This window comes from Ailuropoda melanoleuca, chromosome 12, assembly GCF_002007445.2.
Source record: "Ailuropoda melanoleuca isolate Jingjing chromosome 12, ASM200744v2, whole genome shotgun sequence".
Lineage (NCBI taxonomy): Eukaryota > Metazoa > Chordata > Mammalia > Carnivora > Ursidae > Ailuropoda > Ailuropoda melanoleuca.
The window spans coordinates 79,607,448-79,628,042 of record NC_048229.1 but is presented as its reverse complement, the minus strand read 5'-3'; the positions used below and the strand labels follow the sequence as shown (position 1 = coordinate 79,628,042).

At 50.5% G+C, this 20,595-nt stretch overlaps 1 long non-coding RNA gene across 3 annotated transcripts in view; it reads left to right on the top strand.

The window, feature by feature from the left end:
* Positions 1–1,560: 1,560 nt before the first annotated feature.
* LOC105239251 overlaps positions 1,561–20,595 on the top strand; it is a 328,945-nt gene continuing 309,910 nt past the window's right edge. For all 3 annotated transcript variants that reach the window (XR_002143499.2, XR_002143500.2, XR_002143498.2), the window contains exon 1: positions 1,561–1,736. This is a non-coding gene — a long non-coding RNA (uncharacterized LOC105239251). The remainder of the gene's footprint in view (positions 1,737–20,595) is intronic.

Sequence of the window (20,595 nt, the reverse complement as noted above, 5' to 3'; positions counted from 1 at the left end):
GGAGGGCAATTTGCAGAGCTTTTCTGCTCCTGGGGGCTTACTCTTTCGAAAATGCTAGGAATGGTACTTTCTGGTGCATGGCCCCTAGAGGGCGCCCAGTGGAGGCTCAGCCTCCAAGCAGGGCATGATGTCCAGCGGCTGCCTTGGGGTGCTGTTCCCCCAAATCAGAGGGGCCGTCCTCACTATGGGTTCCTCAGGGAATTTCAGAGGGGCTTGACATTTTTCTTAGCACTTTGTAGTGTGAAGGCTGAAAGACCAACTGGGGGAGACTGAGAGGGGGAGATGAGACCATCCCAAAATGAGGGTGGCCCCCCAGCTGTGAGATGCACGGATGCACAAATGAGGATTAAGTGTCCCAATGCAAGTGAAGCTCCGAGGACGTGCTGGTGTTTGCTTTCTGTCTGTGTGGTTGACTGTATCAACAAACAGCGGGCAATTAGCTGTGTTCATTTTCTGCGCTGAGCCATTGGGCTGCTCCACAGTCTCCCACAGCTGTGACTGAAGAGGAGGCTCCTTTGCCTTGTTTCTGGAAAATGGATAAGAAAGCGGTGGTTAGAGTTGCTTTCCCCTTGGGATTTTCAAATAAAATCAGAGACTAATCCCTCATCTAATACCAATTGAGTAAGCGTTGGGTTAGAACGTAGTCAACTCCATTTATGAACACCGGTTAATATTTCTTTATAGAAAGCTATACTATTTTCAGAAGCATTTCAGACAAACATCCTAAGAAGACTTAGCAGGCTCAAGATGTTTACCTTGGACCCGAATCTTATTTCTAATTAACCAAGTCTTCAACAGTCCATCAGAGAATGCAGTTACCTGCCAAATTTCACACCTAAGGGGAAAAAATATTCCCAATAAAATTTTCCTTAAAAAAAAAAATCCACTCGCTTTTACCACTAAGACGTTCTCAGCATATTTAGATCAGTCCCTCTCCGTGAGCACACAGAAAACTGATGTTCTAGATTCCCTGCCTGTTTATGGTCCCAGATTTCAGGGAAGCTGTTTAATTCGACATTACATTTTCAGCAGATGCTAAAGTAGGGACCCCATGAAGATGGTGGGCTGATCGTGTGGGGCAGCCAGCCTGAGTTTCCAGGCAGCACACACGTACTCCTAGGACACCACACTTTCTGATCGCATTGTTTTAATTCATTTTACAGAAGCAACTAACTCCTTTTGGAGAGTGAAGCTTTCCTTCTCTCTGTTCACAGAGATGCCGGCTTTGTGGAAAGGCTGTGGGTGTCCTCTTGCTTCACTATCCAGTGCATTAGGGCTCATTTTGAGGTACTCCTTCTCACACGTGAGCTTCCTGGGTGGACTTGAGCTCTGCCTGGTTTACTGTTCCCCTCTCCTCTGTGGGGCTGGGTGCCTGCAAGGCCCTGGTCAAGTATTTATAGAATAAAAAAGTGTTTGTTGAATAGGTAGACTAGCTTGTTTTACCAACGTTTTCTGAAATTTTAGCTATAAAGCTTCTCAGAATTTTATTTTATTATTTTTTAAAAATATTTATTTTATTTTTTAGAGAGAGAGCAAGATCATGAGCAGTGGGGGAGCGGCAGAGGGAGAGAGAGAATCCCAAGCAGACTCCACGCTTGAGTGCGGAGCCTGACACGGGGCCCGCTCTCACGACCACCTGAGCTGAAATCAAGAGTCGGACACTTAACTGACGAAACCACCTGGGCGACCCATAGAGCTGCTCAGAATTTTAGATCATCTGTTCTACTCCAACCAAGGTACCTAGACGTGACCCCGCCCCCCCCCCATGAACACAACTTGTCGACTGTCATAGATCAGTGAGTAGAAACTTAGCCTTTTTTCTTTTGGTTTAGCTTTTAGGCTGTCCTGAAAAAAAAGAAGCTAACAAGCTCATGTCGGTGAATTAAATTCTTACGTTTGTCTCATGTGGTTTGGTGGAATGGGACATGTTAGTGAGGAAGGGCATGATACTGTAGCAAAAGCCCGGATCTAGACCTCACCACTTCCAAGCTGTGTGGCCTTGGGAAAGTTACTCACCTTCTCTGGGCCTCAATCCTTATTTGTGAAGTGGTGGAATTGGAGTTGATGTCTTCTGTAGTCCCACCACTTCCTCACACCTGGGCCACCACAGGAAGAGTGAGTCCTCAGGCTTGAGACTCAGACCTGCAGATGTGCTTTCCTGCCTCTGTGTGGCCGGTGATGATGAGAGCAGGATGGGCTGTCCACCATGACAACTTGGTGTTTCTCAGAGATTGACCATTAACATATTGGTTTCCTTTTGCTGGCTTTTTTTTTTTGGGGGGGGGGGACATTCTTTTCATATTGACTTTTGTGTTTCCCTTGCAATGTTCTTTCTGTCTGTTGTTGAGTAATTTTGTTACTTATTTTGGTTTAAGATCGAGAGAGCAAGCTCTCATTTTACTAGTTGTTCTTAATCCATTTTCAGAAGGAATTTTGACTGACTTAAGCTGAAAATACAAAGCATAAAAATCATTAATTCAGAATAAAAGGCAGAAGGGAGGAGAAGAAAGGTGTAGAGACAGAGAGAAATTTCATTTAAAAAAATCTAGATGGAGGGAAGCTCTCGCAGCTAAGCATACAAATTAGCTCTGAGTTTCCTAGCAGCCAAGGCAAAAAGCAAAATTAAGAGAGCAGTGTTATCAATGTTAAATGTGGGGAAGCAGAAATCCAGGAGGGGTTGATAGTCCTAGGTTCTTTGACCAAGATGAGCCCTTCAAATTTCCTGGAACATTCTGGATCCCTCCCTGAGAGAAAGATTGTGTGAGAGTTTGGAATCATCCAAGAGTCTGCAAGTTACTGACATTCCATTCCAGGTGGCCAAGAAATACTAAAATTTGCTGGCTAACATGTAGGTGATATTTGTTCCAGGAATTAAGAACTGATAAAAATAAGTAAATTTTACCCAGAGAATGTGTTATATGGAAAACAAAACAAAACAAAACAAACCCACTGGGTGTAGGTCAAGAGCCCTGGATTTGAATCACAGTTCTGCTAGTAATCTGTGCCTTAGAGAAGGCCCCACAGCCTCCCTGGGCCTCAGTTTCTTCATCTGTAAGGTTCAAACTGGTTTCCTTTGAGATCTCAGGTATGAGGGTTCTACTGGTGTTACTCTAACGGGTAGCAGGAGGAGATGATTTTGTCTTCTGCAGTCAGACCCGCTCATGGCACAATTCTTGCATGTCAGAAATCACCATGAGACCTTCACGTTCGACTCCTTGGAAAGCAAAATGACCCCCTTTAATCTAACCTCTTGAGAGAGAAAAGATCTTCTCTAGTGATGGGTTTTTCCAACGGAAGTGCATTTCTGTGACCTGAGGCACGTGCATTTGGCTGCAGGTGAAGGACGCCCAGCGGACAGGCGCGCTGGTGACTTTCTCAGGCTCGAGCCAAGCTGTCACAAGGTGGAAACACCACAGAGATGTTTTTCCAAGAAATTGTCCCTGAGCAAAAATGTTGCCACTTTCATTGGGGAAAATGGTTTCAAATATTGGCTTTTGTTTTTATGGAAAATGGTGAAAACTTTGAGGGAAAACCACAAAACTCTTTGCTTTTATTGAAACCACAAAAATTGATTAATTTTTTAAAAAGCCCAGTTTTTGCTGAGGGCTGAACTTTCTTCTTTGAAAGGCTCTACTTTTCTTTTTTTGAAACATCTCCTGAGAGCCTCATGAAAGGTCTTTCTGTTAGCTTGGCTGAGCCGAGCCTGGGCGTTCCGAAGCTCCTCACAGAAGCGTAATTTTTGTGCCCAAATACTGCCTTTTGGGGATGTCTTCATGCTCTGATCTCCAGACACTGCCCTAAGTCTTCCTAGGTCCCCAAGGGGACATGGTGTTGGTGAAGCTGGTGAGCATTCCCCCGTGCTCAATAAAATCATTGAACCTGACTTGACTTCCTGGTTCGGCTCTTTCTGCATTGCCACCACTTCCTGCACAAACGGAAAACTGTGTGCGTAGATGTTGCCTTTGCCAGTGGGGGCCTCGTACACTGACTTCATAAGTTAATTGGTCCCCCACCTGGTGGCTGGCGTGGGCTGTCCCCGGGCAGGAGACAAGCTGTCTGTCCCAGGTGAAATCTGTCTTTCCCTCTGCCCATAGTGGACACACTGCCAGCTGGGCCAGGTTGCCGCTGCCTCACAGGGCATTCAGTTGTTCTTGGTACAGGCAGCTGGGGAACTCTCCGGTGTCACAAAGAGCCAGTGGCTTTCTGGCCCCCAGAACAGAACTGGTCTTAAAGCCAGCTGGAAGTTGCAGGAAAGAGAGGCCTCCTGGGGGCATCTTTGGGGGACCCCTCACTCAGCTCCGAGGCTGGCATCCTGACCTGGTGTGCTGAAGGGCAGGTTTACGGCCGAGATGTTCCACCTTCCTGGTCTGTCCGTGGGCGTGCCTGCTCCATGGAGGGAAATTCCGTTCCTGGAGCGGGACCGCTGGATTCATGTGTGTCCTCCTGGCAGGCTTGGCACGCCTTCTGGGCCTTGGCTTTTCCATGTGTCAAATGAGGCGGGGACAGCACCGACCGCACGGGTTTGTTGTGAGTATTGAACAGAATGGTGCCAGGCACACGGAAAGGACTGCATGTTACCACTGAAGTGTTACAGAAATTATGATTCCTACCCTTCCTGTCATGTCCAAGTCTCACTTCGTTTTACAGACGAAGAGACTACAACATGACAAAATTCAAGACGAATTTAAGGAAGCGATTATTAATAATCTCCCATGATCCTAATGCAGCTGTCATGTTCAGCTCGTGTGTTTTACTTTGCTGTGGCCGCTACTAGTGACTAGTGACCGTCAACATCTGAGCAAGAGTTCCGTGCATGCCACACACCACGCAAAGCGCTCTGTGGGCATGCGCCTGTGAGTGGGACCTGAGGGCAGGCAGATGAGCCCACCCAAGGCCAACAAGCAGAAGCTGCAACAGTTTGAGCCTTGCCTTCAAAACCTCTGGGCTTACCCAGAATGTTGTCTTTCTGTCCCTTGTATGTGGGTTTTGCATTATATAAAAGAAAAAGCAGGAGCTTTCCGTCTGAAGCACTCTTGTGCTCTGTCTTCCTAGTAGGGGACCCCAGGGAGTTTCAGTCCCTAGTGTGCCTGGATAGCCTCTTCCGGCTGCACAGAGGCATGGAGGGATGCAGAGAGGGGGGGACCCGCAAAGCATGTGACAGTGGGTGACTGACATCTCAGGGAATCGGGACCCTAGAGCTCGACTACTCAGTCACCTCTAGTCCAGGAAGAGGACTGTGGAGTGCTTTCCCTTTCTTCCTCACCAAAGTCACTTTAGCCCTGAAAAGACCCTTAGAGACTGGATCTTCTCCCAAAGGCTCACCCCTTCCCTGTACTATTCTGGAGTATTATTATTCAAAACACAGCCTGCCCATTTGTCCCTGGGTGAGGAGAGCCTGCTGGCAGGCAAACACTGCTCTGCTGATCACTGACCTGGAATTTCATTAGCTTTTAAATTTAATGTAAATATTGTGTGATCATGGGCTTGGTGCAGTTTGGAACAAGTCTCCCTTTTGCTCTCTTATCTGATTACCTTTTAAGAAAGCACCTCATTGTTCAGATTCAAGAATAACAAGTTTCCCCACATCTAGCCCCCTCAGCCCTTCATTTCCCTTCTCTCTTTCTGTCCTATTCAGCATCGTCTCATTACAGAAACATGTCTGTAAGTGCCTTGCACATCTGATAATCAGATTTTCCCTTGTCCCCAACTCTTCCTCCATCTGCTTCACACCCCCTCCCCATTCTGCCACATCTGGAACAGTCCCTTGCCACTCCATGCCCAACTGACTGCTGAACTATTTCCAAATCACATCTCCCCTTTCCGGTCCTGGCTGCCTGACATGCTCAGCCATAAAATACTCAGCTCCCAACTTGTGGTCCTCTCTGATTCCTCTCCGCTCAGATGACAAGCGTGGAGCAGAGCCATCGCCTCATTCCTTCCATTCGAATTTGGTCATGTTAAAGACTGATTTTCAGAAGGCAAAATCATGACCCTAATACACGGACAAAATGAACACACGCAGGATTTTATTTAGGTCACTAATAAGTTGGTAAGATGGTAAAGCCCGCCGAGAGGAGAATGTGAAGAACAGATGTGTCTGTAGGCAATCAGGAAACAGCAGTGGCGCTCTCCCAGGCACACGCCTGTTTATGCCTCTCGGGCAGAACACGTGTGTCTGAACGAGCTGCATCCCCCGCAGGACAGTTTGTTTCCACTTCCGTGGGCGAGAATCGTCAGTGTTGCTCTGTGTTCTCCAACATCCAGGGCTGTTGCCCAGCCTCCTCTGGGCACCCAGTCTGCCTCCTGCCTCCTGGCGAAGTGCCGCTCGTATGTTCTGTTGAGCCAGTGTCACTGATTCCGGTGAGACCGGCTCATCATCTTGGCCCATCTCAAAGTGTTTCATAGTTCTTCTAAACACTTCCTGCTTAAATCTGCTCGGCAGAGCCACATGGATGGGCTGCAGTTTCCAGACCTCATTTTAGGAGAAGGGTAGGGAGAACACAGGCGGGCAAGGGGGGGCCTCACTAGTTCAATGTAAATCTCCCAAAAATGACACTTTATTCCAGGGGATTCTTGGCTCAGAGTTCTTCTGTGGCTCCCTATCGTTTGTGTGATAATTCCCAGATACTCCCATGGGACATTTAAGCTCTTCCACAACCGGGCCTTGATACATAAGAAGGTTCTGTCCAAGACCAGGTTTGGGATAACTTTTCATCACCATCTCTCTGGAAGTTTTCTGGATGTATAAAATCACATTTATATTTGCATCTACACCTATATAATTTTAAGCATAAATGGTATCATTTTCTAGCCATACCCGTTTTGATGACTTCTTTTTTTTTTTAAACATAAAATGTGTCCCAGCTCTTGTGAGGTATTGACTGTATCTAAGGGAGGTTCGAGCCCCGTCTGGGGGTCACAGGTGTGTCTTCTCACTCTGGCCCACGCGGCAGAGCACCCATTCTCTAGACGCACTGACAGTTATGTAACCACCACAGATTCTTCCGGTTTAGTTTCCCACAACACGATTTCCCCCATCGGAGCCAGACATACAGTGTCTTTCTGTAGAAATGTCTGCACCATTCCTGCTAAGATATCTTCCCATTCACTGTACCAACATGAAAAATGTAGATACCACCCAAGGAGAGGAGGATGCCCCATGTGGGGTGGCTGTCCCCATGGGGACTGGTGCACACTGCCCTGCCTCTGCCGGTACGCCTGTCCCGCCTGTGCCCCTAAGCCATCCTTCAAGGCCAAGGTCAATTTTGATCTTCCTTAGGAAGCCATTCATGATGACAGTTATTAAAGTATAATTTTCAAGAAGTTAAAACCATGTCAAACATCTGACTCATTAGTCAGGGAGACAGTGAGAAGCGAATGCTGTGTATGCACTCACATACACCTTGTGTTCCTGGGGCACTGGGTTTCTCTTCCTGTCCTCCTTCCCTCCCTCTCCCCGACTTCTGTCCATAAATGAATCTATGCCACAACCCGTGCAGCAAGCACGGAGAAGTCAGCAGTGACTAGAACAGAAACGGTCTCTGCCTGTTGGAGCCTCCAGGTCCCATGAAAGAATTAAGCATGTGTGTAAATGTAACATTACAGGTGGAGGTCGGTGTCCAGAGGGAAAGCACAGATGCTGAGGGGTGGTAGCAGGGCTCTGGGCCCGGGGGTGGGGGGAACCTGTCTTTGACAGTGAGCTTCCATGGGAGACTTGAGGGTGAGCGGCAGGTGTGATCACCCAGCCACATGGCAGAAAGGAGCCATTGAGGGCAGGATGGGCCAGTCATGCAGGCCCTCGTGACCTCCATCCCAATGCGGATTTGATTAGACATTCAGTAGGAACATAATTAACAAAACAGCAACCTCGCCTATCTGGGCTGCATTCGCGGCATGTCTTGTAGGAGGCAATAGACTGTAGTGGTGAGAGTGGGGGCTCTGGAGGCCCATTGTGAGTTCGGACTGGCTGCATCACCTACTGGCTGTGTGACCCCCCTGTGCCTTTGACTCCTCATCAATACACTGGGCAAGGTAATAGGGTCCGCCATGTTGGACTGTGCGGCTAGGAGCTAACTCTGGCCAGTGCCCCGAGCCGCTCCTGACCCATGGCGCGCTCTGTATGAGGTGTTGTCACACTGTCTGTTGTCACACAGCTTTCCTTGGAAGGGCTGGGAGAAGGAGGCTTGGAGTTGTGTCTTCACAGGCAGAGGGGGGTAGTCGGTGATTTATCGCTATACATGCCCAGCACTCCTCTTCCGCCCTGTCTCTGTGGTTGTGGCAGCCTGCTGTCCCACAGTCTGTGCGCTGAGTCTTGTGTTTCACTGTGGCGTGGGGACTGGATATTAGTCATCTGGTGGGGATGTGGCTAAATACAAGATAAATATTGTTCTCTGTGCTGGTGAGTTTCCCAGGCCCAGGGACTGGAGCGCCGTGGGTGGCGCTGGGAGGCAAGAAGCGTTTTGGATCCTGGAGCAGAGAGCTCTGGGTGGATGGTGCCCTCGGCAAGAGCCGGGATTGAGAATGGGGGATTACAGACAGGACTCAGGCGTACTCTCACATCACAAAGAGGTTGACTCCCCACACCCTTCCACCTGAACCTCACTGTGCTGAGTTCGCATCCACATGACTCACTCCTCTGCCTAAAGCCTCGCAGTGGCTCCCATGGCTGCCAGTGTGAAAACTGAGATTGCACCGGGGCCTTGGCAGCATTGCCCAGCAAGCACCCCCTCTGTCACTGCTGTACCCCTGCCCTGTTCTGGCTTACTGCAGGCACCTCTGTGCTCCCAAGCAGCCTTGCCCCTCCACCTTGGGGCCTTTGCTTGAGCTCTTTCCTCTGCCTGGGGACTTTTACTCCATCATTTTCCTGGTTAACTTCTACAGTGCTTAGATTTTAACTCACCTGTCACTTTAGCGCCTCAAACCCCTGCACGTTGCAAGTTCTCTCTTCACCCCAGCCCTTTCTGCCATGCAGCTTCTAGAGGCCAGGATTCCATTGGTGTGCTTATTAAATTCCCATCTGCTTTGCTCACTGGGACAGTGGCATCATGGGGGCAGAGACCGGGTCTGTTTTGTTGATCATAGTGTCCCCCCTCCCACCTTGCACCATGCCTGGCACACAGGAGGGCCTTAGGGTGTATTTGTTGACTGACTGGATATGGGAATGACTTCCAGGAAGAGAAATGGACCAAGGTGGTGCTTTTTTGTGTGACCCTCCCTGACCATGAGTACTCGGGATGGGGAAGGGACACTTGGCTGTAGGTTGGCCAGATTTGCTCACTTAGAAATTTGGGGTTTGGAGACACTGCTCTCTAGGGGTGGCTTGAATGGTGGGTGCATCACTTGTGAGCCATGGGGCACTTATATCCTGCTATGCACACAGAGAACCAGAGAAGGAAGGCTTGGAGTTGCGGGGATAGAAGACAGGACTCCCCGTGGCACTGGTCCTCCTTCATGTCCCACCAGTGCCAGGGTGCCAGGCCGGCCCCATGAGCTTTTATTGATGCTAACTTTCCATTCGGACCCTCACGACTGCTCCCAGCTTCTTTCCAGGATGGCGCTGGCTCCCCCTCCACACTGACACCTTATAAACCACCGCCGTTACCCTGACTGGGGCTGCTTATGTGGGGCGGTGCGTGGCCCCTGGGGATGGAGAGTAAACAACTCAGCAATGTTTCCCTGCCCGCTTCCAGCCTTTGTTTGGTCTCAGAAGAAATAAAACCACAGACTTGAAGGTGCTCTGTGATCTTCTGCTCCAGTGGCTTTCTTTATAAGGTGCTATGCAGACTCTGTAAATCCACACTCTGCAGTGGAGTTGGTGTTTCTCAACACGTGCTGGGTGGGTTTAGGGTGAGATGTACCACCCCGTACCCCCAACCTCCTGAACAAATATAGACTCCGGAGCTTGCTTTCCAACACGGCGCTCATTTACAAGCCAGGTAGCTGGTCACGGCCAGCTGCTTGGACCGCTTCTTCCCCCACACCCTGTCCCCACCCCAGCTCTATGGAATAGCGTAAACATGGGGGGTTATTGAAAGGAGGAAATCCAAGCCTTGGAGAGGGCAGGCGTATGCCTCTGGGTCAGCTCAGCCAGGGCAGTGTGAGAAATGGCTTTCTCTCTCCTCCACCTCTCTCTGCATGCCACTCTTCTCCCACTCTCTAAAACTGCTTCCTCCACATGGGGGCACAAGAGACAGCATCGGTGCCTTCATCTCAGGCTGCCGCGGGCCACACATGAGAGGGACCTCTGCTCCTTCTCACTGCTGTGCACAGTCTCAGGGAAGCACTCTGATTGGGTCATGGGGTCTCCCCTGAGCCAATCAGCCATGGCCATGGAGGCAGAGTCTTGGAAGAAAGGAGGGATGCCAGGGCCACAGGCCTAGAGACCCCAGTGTGTGTCCCTGACACGGTCCTGCTACTACCTGGGCCCTGGGGGCTCGAGCAGATGAGCCCACAGCACCTCCAGCTGGCCACTCGGCAGCTCGAGGACCCCAGTGTCCCCCGCCCTCCAACCTCTGGCAATGAGGGCAGGGACCAAGAGACCAAGGGTGGTGAAGAACTTGTCTACATGCTCCTTTCTGCCTTCTTGGACCTCTTTACTACCAGCCTTGCACACAGTCCAAAGGAGTAGCTAATGTCGGGTTCCCAGGATTATCTGTGAACGTGTGCAGGAGTCCATAAAGCCTCATATTGGCCTGATGTGCTTGTCACCAAGTCCTGTCTGAGCTGTCCCTGTTGCCCACTGCGCTCCACGAGTGGTCTCTCTGATACTCACACTGCCGGCGTACATGCTTTTCTCCATGGTGCCCAAATTTCAAAAGATTGGACCACTGAAACATTTTCCGTAAGTTTCCTGCAAATTAAGTGAGTGGCAGACCTTGACAGGGACTGAGGTGAGTCTCTTTATGTCTTTATTTCACTTAGTGGGGCGCGTCCCTATGTTTTGCTGCAGGAGTAGCTATGTCCTTGATCACAGCTGCTGCCGCAGCTGGGCCAGAGTTAAGACAGCGCATGGCGTGTAACTCATGGCCTTCCTAGAATCCCCCAAGCTCTGAGCTCTGAAGTACGTCCGGCCCCAGAGCCTACAGATAAGGGATTGTGGACCAGTGATAGGCCTGCATCCTTGGCAGAGTGCTGGAAGCTTCATAGGGAGTGAAGATGGACCAGAACTCCGAGGGCGGTTGTGACGCTGAGTGCAGTAAGACAGAGGAAGCCTGGACAGTGAGCCTGGAGCGAGGAAATCCTCCCACAGACGTTAGCTCTTAGCATTACGTGGTCAGATCTTTGCCGCCCCCTCTGCCGCCTGGGCTTCATCACAGCCCCCTCACAGATACAAAAGCTGACGTAACTTGTCTCACATCACCAAGCTGGGAAGCAGCCTTGCCAGGGTTGGCTGACTCCAGAACAGAGCACTTCTCGTCACCGTGCGACCTGCGGTACAGTGCCCTAGGGGCTGCCGGCTCATTGCGTGCTCTCTGGGCTTCCTCCCTTCAAAGTCATGGAATCGAAGTTAGCATTTCATGTGCCAGGGGGGTGTTCAGCAACTTTACGTGTTACCTAATCCGGTTCTCGCTACCACCCTAGCAAGTGGGTGATCTCGTTATTCCCATTTCACAGCAGGAAATGGAGGCACAGAGAGGTTAGGTAACTTGCCTGGGGCCGCACAACCGGGAGGTGAGGCAGCCATGATGAGAGGTCTTCAGTTTCGCCTCAGGGTCTGTGAGCTCATCCTGTTCACTGAGCTGCCTCAGAGAGTGGAATGAAGCACCTGTACAAACAAGCCCCCTGCCGCGTTTCCCCGCAGCGCCTCAGCCTCCAGAGCCCCCACACAACATAACACAGTGGGGAGGCGCGGTCCCGTGTGATGGTGGCTCAGACAGGTCGAGGTGCTAGCAGAGGGCACACTGATAGTGGGACGTGTGCTGTCTCCCCACACTTCTGGGGGTCATGTGACCAGACTTCGGGGGGCTGGAAGGAAAGAACGAAGGTTGACGGAAGCTGCCTGTGATTACGATGACCATGTGTGTCTGCTCCCTCGACCGCTTGTCTCACGCCTGACGGAGCACAGGAGGGATGTCTCACGCACCACCGCCACTCACATCACAAAATGAGACAAGAAGACTCTTGATGGCAGAGCACACCATGGCTCACAAGCAGTCTTGCCCAAAACCTCAAACCTGAGCTTGATCAGGCCTCTTGATCCAACCTCTGATTTACAGGAAACCCAGAGGACAGAAAAATGGGTGGAATGACATCATGGAGGCGCAAGCAGCCGAACCCGGACTGTGGGAAGCCTGTGAGGCGAGCAGTGGGGTCTGCAGTCTCTCTGTCAGCTGCTCTTACCCCCACGCCCGTGTGTGTACCCAGTGCAAGTTACCTCGCCTCTCCATGCCTCAGGTTACACCCACTTCCTACACCCATACTCACAGACACACGCACACATGTACGTACATGTGTGTATATCTCTGTGCGAGAGAGAGGGAGAATAATCCATGTAATTTAAAGGCTTAAAAGTCATAGCAAATGATTATAATTTGTGGCCCTTATTTGGATTCTGATACAAACTGTTAAAAAATGATCCCTAACATGATGAGAAATTGGGAATGTGAACGCTGGCTAGCTGTGTGATGAGATGGAACAGTGGCTGTTTTCTAGGTGGGACAATGGTACTTAAATCTGGATGAACAGGGTCGGGGGAACAAGATCAAACAGGAGTTGATCATTTGGGAAGCTGGAAGCCAGGTGACGGGTCCATCGGGGTTAATTGTAACTTTCTATTTTTGCGTATGTTTTAATTTTTCCATAACAGAAGGAAAAGAAGGAATATGTTTATTTGCCTGAAGCAGCACTGCTTTGGAAAACAATTCCAGTGATACAAAAGCTAAGTAAAACATAAAATTTCCTCTTTCTTCCTGTTGTTCCCGTCCAGGTAACCACTGGCTCCAAATTTAGTGTAGATTCTTCTAGACTTTCCAGTGCCTGCATAAACAGCCACATAGACTCATGCTTTTTTACACAAATGGGATTATGCTATACACACAGGGCTGTGACCTGCTTTTCTCGGCCACATATCGTGGGCCGTGCTTCGCATCTGAGCCCCATGTCTTTCTCTGCAACTACATGGTGTTGCTGGGTACGGCTGTCCCATAGCTGATTCCACCATCCCCTCTGGGCAGACTTTTCAGCTGCCACCATGAGCCCCGTGTCTCAGCGACTCTGCTTGCTCATGGGTCCTGGTGCATCCGTGCGAGGGTTTGTATAGGACGGATTCCTAGAACTGCAGGGGTGAGACACAGGCTGCCAAAATGTCCCGAAAAGGTTGTCCTCTGCCGACGGGAAGGCGGTGACCTGTGTCCCTGCTTTGCCTTCAAAGTGCTGTGGACTTCCTCCCAATCATGGAAGCAGTACCTGCGTTTTGAAGGAATTTGGAAACACCAAGAAATGGAAGGAGGAAGTGAGCATCAACCAGAATTCTGTAGTCTGTCCCTACTGCTGCTCAGCCACACTGCTTTGCAGTGCGTGTGGCCGGACGTCGTGCCGCAGTGACCGCTGCCGCGTGTAGACCGCTAGCCGCATTGTGCTCGTTTCCTCAGGAGATGTTCAGACAGCAGGAGTGATTGAGTGAAAGCTTTTGGCTAATATTAGGATTCTTGGGCTGTGCCACCAGAACGAATAAGAGAATGTGTGTGTGTTTCGACCACCACAGGCAGTGTGATGAGGGGTCCTGTCTTAATACATCTCAGCCAGGATCGAGTGTTACTGTGAAGGAACTTTCTCTCTGTTGTTCCTTTGCAAGGAAAGGTTAGACTCTGCTCTTCCACTGTTCCTCCTTTTGTTGATGCTGTGAGGGCTGTGGATTAATTACTAATGTGGTTAATGACACAGAGCCTGACTTCAGGCTGCTTGGGCTCACATCCGGTTTCTCCTCTGCAAACTGGGGTTGTCACTGTATCTATTATGAAATGAGGTGGTCCACAGGAAGTTCAGGGCCCGCTTCTGGACACAGGGCGGATGCTGAGCTGTGACAACCATGATGCCATGTACAGGAGAACATGAGAGTGGAACCATGGCACATAGGGTGCAGCTGACAAGATGTGGCCTAAAAGGGGATGTTAGATCAGATGCTGGCACTTAGGGTTGCATGTGAGGTGCCAGTGGAGATGTGGTGGGTGAAGTCCTCTGCCTCCAGGGAGCACTCCCTGAGGGCTTCCTGGCAGCGGCAGCAGTTGAGCAGAGCCTAGAAGGACCAGCACAGGGCAGCAGTAGAGTGAGGTCATGCAGGACCACAAAGGATGCTTCTCTCTCTCTTGGCCCATGATTGCTTTCAGTGGGCAAAGTGGCCATCCTGAGGGCTGGGGGAGTGTGGGGCCTGGACAGGGATGGCTGTGCAGCAGAACCAACTCAGTCTCATGGGGCAATTTTGTTTTGAATAATTAAGTAACATAGCTGGGGAGAAAAGACAGAAAAATGTGGAAAAGTACTTTCCAGTGGGGGAAAATGAGAATTTTCTGTTTTTCTAGTTGCATTAGTGCTGACAGGAATAAAGCTCACAAGTGTCACACGATGACTGTTTCTCAGGGATGCTCGTGTATGTAAAGCATGAAGAGTGGGCAGTGATGGCTCTGCCACCAGCAGGAGTAGGGGCCAGCATCAACAGTGCCATCCTGAGGAGTCTCCGGCAGCTACACGTCCCATGGAGCTCGTCCTGTGGCCGGCTGGCTTTCCCAGAAGGTACGGGCAGCAGCCGTGCAGTGCTCCCAGCGGGCAGGCGGGCAGTGGGCCTGCTGACTCCAACGGCACAGGGGCCGAGGCACCCTGATGGGCAGGTCCTGAGAGTGATCCTGGGCCCCGAAGATGGTGGTGGAGTGTTACTGAGGGCAGGTGTCTGAGGGTGAGGGGCTGTGGGCTCGCCTCTAAGGACCCAGCTGGTCTCTGGTATTTACTGTGGTTTGGACAAACTCCTTAACCTCTTGGAGTCTGTAAACTGAGTGTAATAATGCCCACCTCACAGTGATAATAAACAAATAAGGGAACGTGCCATCCTGGGGGTCCAGTGCTGCACACTGTCCCAAAACACGGGACTTTAAACAGTAGCCTTGTGTGGAGGCCCAGCGTTCTGTTGGCTGCTGGGGCTCAGCTGGGCCGCTCTTCCAGTGGGTGGGTGGGCTCGCTGGGGTGGTGGCTGGACTGTGGCCTAATGCAGTGGCTCCCCGGCGCGGCTCTCTCATTTTCCAGGGCCCCTTCCCACAGCCGTTCTCTCCAGCCGCAGGGCTCTCCTGCCGGAGACGCAGGGCTCCTGGTGCCAGGTCTTCCTAACACCTGGGTCTGGACAAACCACACATCACTTCCTCCACACGCTGTTGGCCAAGCAGGCACAAGTGCAGCCGAGTCTTAGGAACAGCTGTGAGCCTTGACTCTGGCTTGTACAGGCTGGCACAGAATGGTTTAGGGCCATTTTGGAGGTCACCTTGCATGGGGGCTTTGCACTGGGCTAGCACACAGGTGCGGGGCTCTGACAGGTTAAACACTGAAGTTCGGCCACACTTGTGTACATAGAACTGCTGCTGCCTAGAGGCCCCGGGCACCGGGCAACTGCTCTGGTCTGCCCCGGGACCACCCCTCCCCATCTTCTCGTGATCCAGGCGCCATGGGGTAGCGCTGGGCGTCGCGGGGGTCCTGAGACCCATCCGGTGCGTTCTTACCTGCTGGTGCCCGTGGCTTGCTGGTCGCAAAGTAGTTGAATATTGCTTTGCAGGGTAGTCTCTCTTTAATAGGTGTTCAGTGAGCAGGAACTTCTTTCATTATTACTAATGGTTTTTTGTTTGTTTGTTTTTTGCTGTTATTTTAAGGGGGGTGGTATCCAGGGGTTGTGCCTTTGAGAAAAAGAGGACGTGCTTTCAGTCTCCAGAAAGTCAGCATGATTCAGCTTTCCTTTTGGAAAATGCCCTAGTCATCAAATAAGAAAATCAGTGCTTCCTGCTTGATTTTCTCCCTGGTCAAGGGGACTAGGGCCTCACACTGCAGGATGCCTCCCCACAGAAGAGACCTCTGTCCTGGCAGCAGCCCGTCGGTTTCCCTTCTCTGATGGCGTGTTCCTGGGCAAGCCACGCTGCTCCAGACCTGGGCCTCATCCCAGCTCTTCCAGCCTGTTTCCTGAGCTTGCTGACAGAGCCGTCTGTGCAGCGCTCGGGCGTGCATTCCAGGCCGTCTTGACTGCGAGGCCGTTTCTCCGGGCCCAACTTCAACAAACACAGACAGACCACCACAATCCAACCCGGCTCTCGATGTGGGGCTGGCACCGCAGGCCTTGGCGGTGGGGAGCGTGAGTCGCTTGTGGCCAGGGCAGCAGATGTGGGCCTTCTGAACAGTGCCAGCCCCATAAGCAGGAGGAGGCAGCCTGGGGCCGAGAGCGGGGCTGAGTCGTCTGGGGGCATTGGCCTCTGCAGATGCGGAGTGGGGGTCCCTCCTTTCTGGCTGGGCTGAGGCTCTGATGGTGGGGGCCTGCATCGGAATGTCGCCGTGCTCCCTGTGATTTCCATGGCTGCGGCCCAAAAGCAACCTCCGGGCAGATGGGAAAATCTGCCTTTTTGTAGGAACATGAAAAATTCTTTGAAAACAGCTCATCTCTGTGTCCTGTTTGGAAAGGTAGGAGGCCTGAGAGATGCCAGTCGCCTGCTCCACCAGGGCGCCAGGTCTGGAGCAGAGGAAGGGGAATCTGGGCCTTCCTCGGAGAGTTCACAAGAATTAAACTAGTGTGCAGAACACGTCCTGTGGAGAATGGCTAATGCCTGTAATATGTTACCAAAGGCCTCACTCTTTGCAGGTCTTATAAAGAAAATAACCTCACAGTTTGGGGAGGATGCTCATGTCTTGTTCTTTGCGAGGAGTTGACATCATTTGCTTGATGCATGCCCCCGCCCCCAACTGTGGCAGAGCCTGCCCTCGAGCTCCGATCTTGGTCCCACGGGCCTCCATTGGCCTCAGTTCTCAATGCAGCCTCCATTTCTGATCAGCCAACTTGCGTGGAGACCCCCGCACCGTCCCTGGACTCCACAGCCCCACATTCGCTGCGGTGTATGAGGGACATTTTAGATTCGTGGTGTTCTCTCGTGACACTGATGAGTATCTGAAGGGTGTGATGCCCGTCTCACTGATGGCAAGACTGGTGGGTGGCTCTGGGTTTGTGGGGGGGCACGGGGTCCCCACCATCCTAGGCCAGGAGCTTGTCACTTAACATGGTCTCTAGACCGCATTGCAGGTGTTTTGTGATTATGCCAAAGGTAATGAACTTTTCGGTTTTAATGGTATTTTATTGGCTTTAATTTGTTGTAAATCAAATTAATTGGCTTTAAGGCATTGAATTAATTTATTATAAACTAGTGGCTTCGTTTTTTTTACTGGCTTACGTGCCTGGTTTTAATAATGGTTTGTATGTTACCTGTTTGGTCGTGGCCTCGCGTCCACGGTGGATGGATGTTTGCTGAGGTCTCCTGTCTCCCTCCTGCTCAGCTCCTTGTCGCTGGCTTGCCTCCTGTTTGAGAGTAAACTGTCACAACTCGTGTGCTCAGGCAGACCACCCCGACCGGGCCTCAGTACTGGGGCTTGTGTTCAGAAATTTGGCGAGAAGAGGGTCAGGGTGCAGCTGGAAACCACAGAGGCTTGTGTCGTATGCTGACTTTCTTATGTGGGATTTAAAAAATTATAGAAATATTGGTGTGCTGTCTCAGTAGCGCCAAGAATCAGAGTGAAATTGAGGGAAAAAAGTTTATTTGTATAATGCTGGTTCCTAGGGGTTCCCTGGTTGTGGGTACATCTCCAGCTCAGGGACACGGTGGAGTGAAATGATGAATTACATGCGTTTGGGTTTACATAAATCAGACAGAAGTGCAGCACTGCTGCCATCTCTGACGCGCACTGCAGCGGGGTGATGACACGGCCACGCTGTCCACGCTGTCCACGGCACCCACAGCCTCATCCCCTTCACAGAGAGTGTGACCCAGGTTCAAATCAGGTCTGCCACTGAGCAGCAGGGTGTTCTTGCAACACTTACCCTGCGAGCCTCGGTTTCCAAATCTGTGCAATGGGATGATGATGTGGGCTGGAGAGCTGACAGCTACAAAAATGTCCAGCATGGTGTGGACCAGATCTCAAGGAGGCTGTATTATAAAGGGCCGGTGGGGTCCTGCTCTGGGGGAAAACACCTAGTGGAAAAGCATGTTCCCCTCACATATGACGAGCCCTCTGTCAGTGCTTTGAGTTGGCAAGGTGATAAAATGCTCAGAACACCATGAATCCTAGGCTCTGTGTCCATGAGAAACCACGTGCCATGAGTGGCGGCAGCTCTTCTGTTTCTCATTATTTCTTTGAATGGGAAGTGCGATTGTTTTTGTCCAGAGAGGGCGACCGTCTTTGTCCTCAGAGGGCAACCGTCTTTGTCCTCAGGTGCACGCTTCAGGACCGTGGGTCAGCTTAATCAGTAAAATGGACCAAATGGTTTTATTCTGGCTGAATTATGGCTGGGGTAAAAACAATAGTGATGAAGTCCACATACACCAGGTGGAATCATCAGCCCTGCTCCCTCCACAGTGTGACTTTGGGCAAGGCACCTCCCCTGTCGGAGCCTCAGTTTTTTTATGTGTAAAATGGGAATAAAACTACCTCCCTTGGAGGGTTCCCTGGAGGATCAGCAGGCCCACATGCCCACTGCACGTAGGGACGTAGAGAGTCAAGGCAGATGTTAGGTTATGTTACCATCAACAGCCCGGCATTTCCGTGAAGGGCAAATGGGGAAGAAACATCTTTTTTTTTTTTTTTTAAGATTTTGTTTATTTATTTGACAGAGATAGAGACAGCCAGCGAGAGAGGGAACACAAGCAGGGGGAGTGGGAGAGGAAGAAGCAGGCTCATAGCGGAGGAGCCTGATGTGGGGCTCGATCCCATAACGCCGGGATCACGCCCTGAGCCGAAGGCAGACGCTTAACCGCTGTGCCCCCCAGGCGCCCCAAGGGGAAGAAACATCTTGATGAACTTTTAACACAACGTGTAAGGAGACTTGGAGGAGAGTCTCCTTGGGGAGCAAGCTCTTTCAAGCAGTGAGGCCTGGGTGAGAAACTTTCCTGGAGGAGAAATTTGCAGCCTCTCTAATGCTATTTGGGGCTACAACTGAAGATGAGAAAGAGAAGGGAGTATTTCGAATGGACAGATGAGAGCAGTAACTAACATCTGCCGGGCAGTTTCTAGCAACACTTTAATTCTGTTACCTCACAGAATCCTGTCAGTGACCAGATGAGGTGTGACTTCAGAGACCACACTCTTCCTCTCTGCTTTGGTGCCAGCTGGTTTTGCAGGAACACTGTCCAGATGGCATATGGTTTGACTTGGCTGAGGATGGATAGTAGGGCCGTTACATACAGTTGCTCAGGTTGTGCGCTGCACAACCCTAGGGGCTCTGTTCACATCACAGATATAGTTATGGATGCTTGCTATCGTACTTTTGGGGCAGATGCTAATAAAATGACTTGTTCCAACAAAAATGACCATTTTTTTTAAGATTTTATTTTTTATTTATTCGACAGAGATAGAGACAGCCAGCGAGAGAGGGAACACAAGCAGGGGGAGTGGGAGAGGAAGAAGCAGGCTCATAGCAGAGGAGCCTGATGTGGGGCTCGATCCCATAATGCCGGGATCACGCCCTGAGCCGAAGGCAGACGCTCAACCGCTGTGCCACCCAGGCGCCCCAAAAATGACCATTTTCTGATGGATTGAAGAAGGGGCACACTTTGCTAATTCACACCAATGTTCTATATGGAATACTAGTGGCACAGTTATTGGATGCAGTCACTGCCTGCTTCACCTGGAGGGAGGGATTCCACGTTCTAATGGGGAAGCGGGGATCGTTATATTTTCTCTACATCTGGTAGCAAAGCACCTTCAATCAAGTATGACCTTGTTGGCAGGCATCCACAAAAGGCAGGAAGCATGGCGATTAAGAGCAGGGATCACATCCAGTTGGCCTGGGTTCAAATTCCAGCTCTGCCACCTACTAGCTGTGTGTTTTTGGGCAACCTGCTTAAACTCTCTGTGCCTTGGTTTTCCTATCTGTAAAATAATGACAATGACAGTAGCCATTTCATGAGTCTTAAATGAGTTAGTATATGTAAAGCATCTAGAAGTGTTAGCTGATTTTATTAAAATGGCTAAAGGGTGGTTTTGAAAATGCGAGCTGACCCCAGTTTCCACAGAGTGACCATCACTCATTGACAGCTGATCACTTGTAAGTTCCTGCATTTTCATGCAAGAGGTGGGTTTACAACTGGGCAGCCATCAGGAGAAGGCCAAGACATTTAGCTTGTGCCCTTTGTTTGAAAGAGGATTGATTCAGTCCATTTCGGGCCCTGCCATGATTGCCTAACAGTGTCAACTGCACATTTTTACTGTCTAGATTTTACTTTAATTTTGTAGATGGAATTTCATAAAGGGTTTTTTATATTCTCTAGTGATCATTAAGCTTGCAGTATTTAAAAATAGATGTGTTAAAGATACACAGTACAGGCTATAAAACACCCTCAAATGGCATTAAAATGGGAATGAATCCATTCA